The sequence below is a fragment of the Silene latifolia genome, chromosome 5, assembly GCF_048544455.1.
Source record: "Silene latifolia isolate original U9 population chromosome 5, ASM4854445v1, whole genome shotgun sequence".
Taxonomy (NCBI): Eukaryota; Viridiplantae; Streptophyta; class Magnoliopsida; order Caryophyllales; family Caryophyllaceae; genus Silene; species Silene latifolia.
Window position 1 is genome coordinate 90,281,475 of NC_133530.1, and position 7,852 is coordinate 90,289,326.

A 7,852-nucleotide genomic window follows, 5' to 3' on the forward strand; every position below is an offset into this window, starting at 1 on the left:
ATTTAAGTATCGTCGTCATTGTTTTAAATCACTTTTACAAAACCTAAAACCCTGTTTAAGAGAGAAAGCAACAAGCAAGTTCATCTTCCTAATCGCATTCTTAGCAATTCCCGGAGTTCAGACGGTCATTTCTTGTCGTTATTCGTATCGTTGAGTTCCTTGCGTTGAGGGTAAGATCTACGTACCCTTTTTATTGTTTTTCCCTTGATTTGGTTAAACCCTAATTTAGAGATTGGGGGTTTTTATGTGTAGTATGTGATGTGTAGCCTCTATGTGTTATATGATAGGAGGAGGGTTCGTAGAAGAGGCTTTTTGATACAAATTGTTGATACCGTCTGATCATTGTGCTTTCCGGGTAGGATTTCTACTCGGTATTAGTCCCATAATGGGATATTGGTGATGTCTTTGTATTTGGTTGTTTGATATAATGATTGTCTTGTGTTTGTGGTTGTGATTCTTTGTTGATGGTTCTCGAGATGCGTTCTCGGCTGAGTGGGGTCACTTGCGGGGGTGACTTCACGCCCTAGTTTCGCCCTTCGTGGAACCCGCCACGGAATGGGATGTGCACATTAATGGACAGGGTTATCACTCACTATGTGGAGCGGGGATTTGGTGGGTGGCAGGTGCGGTCCCCCAGCGCGGTACGTCCGGTGGACGGTCGGGATTGAGATGATGGGAATTGGTGGTGTGTGTGTGTGTGACGGTCAAATTTGTCTGTTTATCTTATTATTGTTATCTATATTGATTGTGTGATTAGTGCGACCCGGTGTTGTTTTGTAAACCCGCGGTGATCCATTCGGGATGGTGAGCGATATTGAGCGAGTATTGAGATGAGTCTTGGGATAGGGGATGCCACGACATGATGATAGGAGTCTTCCGCTGTAGCCTTTAGTTTATTTACATTTCAGTTAGACAGTTAGTTTGGAATCATGTATCATACTTTTGGTTTGGTTTGAGGATTGTATCTATTCACTAAATTATTTATAATAAACATTGTTTCTTTATTGTTGTTTGATTATCATTGCCTCGGGTAACCGAGATGGTAATGTCTTCATACCTGAGTGGTCCTGGTAAGGCACTTGGAGTATGGGAGTGTTACAAATGGTATCAGAGCGACGATCCTGAAACCTGTAACCAATGAACTTAATGAACATAGGGAGTCAATTAAAATGAACCCGGGTTAAAAGTTGTGGGAGCTAGTGCAAAGGCTTGGGAGACGTCCTAAAGTCGCGGGGGTCGCCCTACAACTTTGAACCGGTCACATGGGGGAAGTGTTTGTCGAGTCGTATGTGTGTTTGGTTAACTTGTTTACGAATGTGATGGAATGTGTTAGTTGTTGGATGTTGAAGAAGAAAGTTGAGCATGTGAAAGAAAATGGTGATATGAGGAAACTTGTTGATGAAATGATAACATGTTGGATGATTTACAATGTGGCATTTAATAATATGATGAAATGGTTTCCTAGATAGTAGAAAAGATGCGTAGTATGCTTATTATGATATAATGTGGTTTATAAAGTTTAGCATGTTAGCATATGACGTAACATGCGGATAGCTCTTACGAATTAGTGTTACTCGATCGAGTGGGACTGACTCGATGGGGTGGGTTTTTGGCGATTTTGAGTCCAGAATCGAGTTTTGGGGCACTCGATCGAGTAACTAGGGGTACTCGATCGAGTAGGGGTCACTCGATCGAGTAGCCTAGATACTCGATCGAGTAGGTAAGAGATCGAAGGTCCGCTTGGGTCCGAAGTTTGGGTACTCGATCGAGTACGTGGGGCACTCGATCGAGTAGCCCGTTACTCGATCGAGTGTGTTTGGGAACTCGATCGAGTGGGTTCTGGGCGGCGTGTTTTCGTGTTTTGAGGTTTAGTACGTGTGTTTATGTTTACCCTTTCTTATATAGCTTCAAGATGCCGCCCAAGAGAACTGCTTTGTATGCGAGAGTCGAGCTTATGACCGTGGATGACATCGTTAAGATGTTAGAGCACCAGGATGCTCTTCTTGAGACCCCCGAAGAGAGTGAATGAGGACAAGGATAAGAATAAGGAGAAGGAGGTTGATCATTCTAAAATCAACCTCTATATTGCGAGGTTTAACCCGAAAGAGTACAAGGGAGTTGGGGAGCCCAATCGCTTGATAGTTGGTCGAGAGCGATGGAGAACATCTTAGACTTGGTTCATTGTCCCGATGAGATGAGAGTGGAACAGTGCGTTCTATCCGAGGGAGGCAAAGCGAGGCAAGTGGTGGGATTCGGTGAAGGTGAGTGCTAAGGAAATGTATACCAACCAAGGCTTACCCGCTATACCTTGGGAGGAGTTTCGTAGGGTTGTGAGAAAGGAGTTTGTCTTAGGAACATGTGAGGAGTAAGTTGAGAGAAGAGTTTGATGGTTTTAAGATGACCGCCGAGATCTCTGTGGCTGAGTACTACAGTGTTCAATGAGAAGTCTAGGTATCTTTGAGGACATGGGTTTGAGTGAGGAGAATTTGGCATTGAGGTTTGAGAGGGGGTTGACCACCAAGATTATGGATAAGTTACCCGTGGGGATCCTTACTGATGTTAAGGAAGCTTATGAGAGGGCTGGGAGAGCGGAGAGGTTGATGGAGATGGCTCGGAGAGGTCGGGTGGTGAGAAGAGGAAGTTCGAGAGCGAGGGTGGTGGCCAATCGAATCACAAGAAAGGCAACCACAATCGATCTAAAGGATTTTCTTCTCGGGTCCGGGTTTAGTCTTTGGGGCTTCCTTTGGGCGTGGCCGTGGGAGTGTGAGTAATAGTTGGGAGTGACCTGCTATGGTTGTGGTGGTGTAGGCCACAAGAGACATGAGTGCACGAGTGCACCGGATCTTTTCGAGACCCGCACTGAGCTTCGTGAGCAAATGACCGGGCCGGATCATGGCCAAATCGGGGAAGTCGAGTTACCGAGTGGAGGCAACCGCAACGGCGGTAATTCTTATCAAAAAACACCGACGAACAACAACAACAATCAAGGGTCGGGTGCTAAGCCGACCGCATCAGCCAAGATCTTGTCCCAGAGGTGGACAGAAGACCAGTGGCAAGCTATTCATGATGGAGAAGAAGGCAGCTGAGGAGGATGCGCACGTTATCACCGGTACATTCCTTGTTAATGGTATTCCTACCTTTGTTTTGTTTGATTCGGGGGCTTCTCAGTCGTTTGTGTCTTCGAGTCATGTAAAACAGTTGGGTTTGAGAGTATATGAGTCTGTTAGTGAGCAAGTTTTCATACCTTCGGGTGAGTCTGTATCGTGTGGGAGATTGTTTAGAGATGTATCTTTGATAGTTGGGCAAGTTGATTTCCCTGTAGACTTGCTAGAGTTTCCTTTTAACGGTTTTGAGATGATAGTTGGGATGGATTGGTTAGGAAAGTATAAAGCTAAGATAGACTGTCATCAAAAGAAAGTGTCTTTAAGAGGTCCAAAGGGTGTTAGTGTGTCTTACCGTGGGTTTCTAGTCAAACCCAAAGTTAAGTTGATTGCAGCTGTTACCTTGAAGTCTTATCTAAGGAAGGGATGTCCTTTGATCCTGTGCCATGTGAGAGATGACCGAATAGAGAGCCCGGCAGTGGATGAGATACCAGTGGTGGGGGAGTTTGCGGATGTTTTTCCAGAGGAGATTCCGGGGTTACCACCGAAGAGGGAGATAGATTTCACCGTCGAGTTGAAGCCAGGGACGGGGCCAATCTCTAAGGCACCGTACCGTATGGGTCCTAAGGAGATGGAGGAGCTTAGGAAGCAGTTGGATGATTTGATAGAGAAGGGATACATTAGACCAAGTGTATCGCCTTGGGGAGCACCAGTTCTTTTCGTGAAGAAGAAAGATGGGAGCTTGAGGTCGTGCATAGATTACGGGAGCCGAACCGTGTGACGATAAAGAACAAGTATCCTTTGCCAAGGATAGATGACCTGTTTGATCAGTTGAGCGGTGCAACAGTCTTTTCTAAGATTGATTTGAGGTCGGGGTACCATCAGGTGAAGATTAGAGAGATGGACATACCAAAGACAGCTTTCACGTCGAGGTATGGCCATTACGAGTATGTGGTGATGCCGTTTGGGTTGTCTAATGCGCCGGCGGTGTTTATGGATTTGATGAACGAGAATCTTGAGGACAGTTTTTGGACCAGTTTGTAGTGGTATTCATCGACGATATCTTAGTCTACTCTAAGACTAAGGAGGAACATGAGGAGCATTTGAGGATCGTGTTGCACGAGACTTTGAGGGATCATGAGTTGTATGCCAAGTCGTCTAAGTGTGAGTTCGGTTAGACAAAGTTGCTTTTCCGGGGCATGTAATCTCTAAAGATGGGGTAGTGTGGATCCTAAGCGAAGATTGAGGCGGTGACAAAGTGGGAGGCACCAAAGAATGTTCTTGAGGTTAGGAGTTTCTTGGGTTTAGGCGGATACTACGACGGTTCGTGAAAGATTTCTCCAAGATAGCTAGACCGATGACAGCGTTGATGAGGAAAGAGAACAGGTTTCGTTGGGATGAGAGTTGTGAGACGGCGTTCCAAACATTAAAGGAGCGTTTGACCACAGCTCCTGTCTTAGCATTGCCTGAAGGGAGCGAGAACTTTGAGGTTTATACAGATGCCTCGAAGAATGGGCTGGGATGTGTGTTGATGCAGAATGGTAAAGTGATTGCCTATGCTTCTAGGCAATTGAAGCCTTATGAGGAGAACTACCCTACTCATGATCTGGAGTTGGGTGCAGTGGTGTTTGCTCTCAAGATTTGGAGACATTACCTTTATGGAGCAATCTTTAAGGTATTTTCTGATCACAAGAGTCTCAAGTACATCTTCACGCAGAAGGAGTTGAACATGAGACAGAGGAGGTGGATGGAGCTGATTGGCGACTACGACATGGAGATTATCTACCATGAAGGGAAGGCCAATGTTGTTGCTGATGCTTTGAGTAGGAAGAGTGTACATTCCTTGTGTACAGCTTTATCTTTGATGAGGCTGAGGGATGAGGTAGCGAGCTTTGGGATACATATGATGCAGAAAGGAGATGTCATGGGTAATATGACAGTACATCTGGAGTTTTATGATGATATTCGGGATAAGTAGGCTTTGGATCCTAAGATAGTGGAGTGGAGAGCTGGAGTAGAGAAAGGGACAGTGTCCCGGTTTTCTATTCATACAGATGGTAGTTTTAGGTTTGATGGTAGGTGGTGTGTTCCTAATGACGAGGAGTTGAAAAAGACAATCATGGCAGAGGCGCATTGCACACCATTTTCAGTTCATCCAGGTGGAGACAAGCTATACAAGGATTTGAAGAAAACGTTTTGGTGGCCTGGGATGAAGAAAGAGACAGCTGAGTTTGTGTCCCGTTGTTTGACATGCCAGAGTTAAAGGGGAACAAATGACGACCGCAAGGTAAGATTCAGTCTTTAGAGGTGCCTGAGTAGAAGTGGGAATCCATTTCCATGGATTTCATTGTGGGTTTGCCAAAGAGTCAACAAGGTAACAACATGATTTGGGTGATAGTGGATCGTCTGACCAAGTCAGCTCACTTTGTTCCAATGAAAGATACATGGACTAAGGCACAATTGGCTATGGCCTATCGAAAGAACGTGCTTAAGTTACATGGAGTCCTTAAGGACATAGTGTCTGACAGAGATGCGAGGTTTATATCGAGGTTTTGGAAGGAGTTGCAGGAATCGTTGGGAACAACTTTGAAGATGAGTACAGCATTTCATCCTGCGACGGACGGGCGATGAGAGAACAATCAAGACACTTGAGGATATGTTGCGAGCTTGTGTGATGGATTTTGGTGGTAGCTGGGAGCAGAGGTTGGACTTGATAGAGTTTTCTTACAACAACAGCTATCACACCAGTATTGGCATGGCACCGTTTGAGGCTTTGTATGGGAGGAGATGTAGGAGTCCAATCTGTTGGGACGACAGTGCTGAGGCAGTGGTTTTAGGACCAGAGATGGTGCATGAGATGGTGAAACAGTTAAGATGATCGAGGAACGGATGAGAAGCGCCCGGGATCGACAAAAGAGTTATGCAGATCTACATCGTCGGGACATAGAGTTTCAAGTTGGGGACAAAGTTCTTTTGAAAGTGTCTCCTATGCGTGGGGTTATGAGATTTGGGAAGAAAGGCAAGTTAAGTCAGAAGTTTATAGGGCCTTATGAGATCTTAGAGCGAGTTGGGGAAGTTGCTTATCGTCTGGCTTTACCAGCTGCGTTAGAGAGAGTGCATAATGTGTTTCATGTATCGCAGCTGCGGAAGTATGTGAGTGACCCGTCACATGTGTTGGAGGCAGAGAGCTTAGAGCTAGATGAGTCCTTATCATATCTGGAGGTGCCTAAGCAGATTCTAGACCGAAAGGTTAGAAAGACTAGGAGTGGTGAGACAGTTTTGCTTAAGATCCTGTGGTCTAACCACGAGACCGAGGAAGCTACATGGGAGCCAGAGGAAGCTATGAAAGAGCGTTACCCTTTCCTTTTTAATCAGGTATGTATGGTTACGAGGACGTAACCTTGTTTCTTTTAGGGGGGTAGGAGATGATCGCGAGCAGTTTTAAGAGTTTTATACACCTTTTATATGTAGTGTCGGTATGTTTGTCGGGATGAGTTGGGTTAGTATCATGTCTTATGTTGTATTTTGTTTGGCTTTTGAGTCGGGAATGTTGTGGGAGTACCTTTGTTTAGTAGTGGTTTGAATTTCGGGGACGAAGTTCCTTTTTAAGGAGGGAAGACTGTAATACTCCGTATTTATAAGTCTTGGGGTACTCTATCGAGTAGCCCTTACTCTGTCGAGTAAGGGTAAGTTGCAAAATAAAATAGTTTCTGACCTGTTGGGTACTCGATCGAGTAGCTGGGGTACTCGATCGAGTAAGGGGGTACTCGATCGAGTACCTTGGGTACTCGATCGAGTGTCCGGTTTTACGGGGAATTTTCTCGGGTTTTGTTAATTATGCGATTAAGGTATTTAAGTATCGTCGTCATTGTTTTAAATCACTTTTACAAAACCTAAAACCCTGTTTAAGAGAGAAAGCAACAAGTTCATCTTCCTAATCGCATTCTTAGCAATTCCCGGAGTTCAGACGGTCAGTTCTTGTCGTTATTTGTATCGTTGAGTTCCTTGCGTTGAGGGTAAGATCTACGTACCCTTTTTATTGTTTTTCCCTTGATTTGGTTAAACCCTAATTTAGAGATTGGGGGTTTTTATGTGTAGTATGTGATGTGTAGCCTCTATGTGTTATATGATAGGAGGAGGGTTCGTAGAAGAGGCTTTTTGATACAGCTGTTGATACCGTCTGACTGTTGTGCTTTCCAGGGTAGGATTTCCTACTCAGTATTAGTCCCATAATGGGATATTGGTGATGTGCTGTATTTGGTTGTTTGATATATGATTGTACTGTGTTTGTGGTTGTGATTGCTGTTGATGGTTCTCGAGATGCGTTCTCGGCTGAGTGGGGTCACTTGCGGTAGTGACTTCCCGCCCTAGTTTCGCCCTTCGTGGAACCCGCCACGGAAGGGGATGTGCACATTAATGGACAGGGTTATCGCTCACTATGTGGAGCGGGGATTTGGTGGGTACGGCTGCGGTCCCCCACTGGCAGGGCTGGTCCAGTGGACAGTCAGGATTGAGATGATGGGAATTGGTGGTGTGTGTGTGTGTGTGACAGTTCAGCTGTCTGTTTATCTTATTATTGTTATCTATATTGATTGTGTGATTAGTACTGACCCCGGTGTTGTTTTGTAAACCTGCGGTGATCCATTCGGGGATGGTGAGCAGATATTGAGCAGGTATTGAGATGAGTACTGGGATAGTTAGGATGTCACGACATGATGATAAGAGTCTTCCGCTGTAGCCTTTAGTTTATT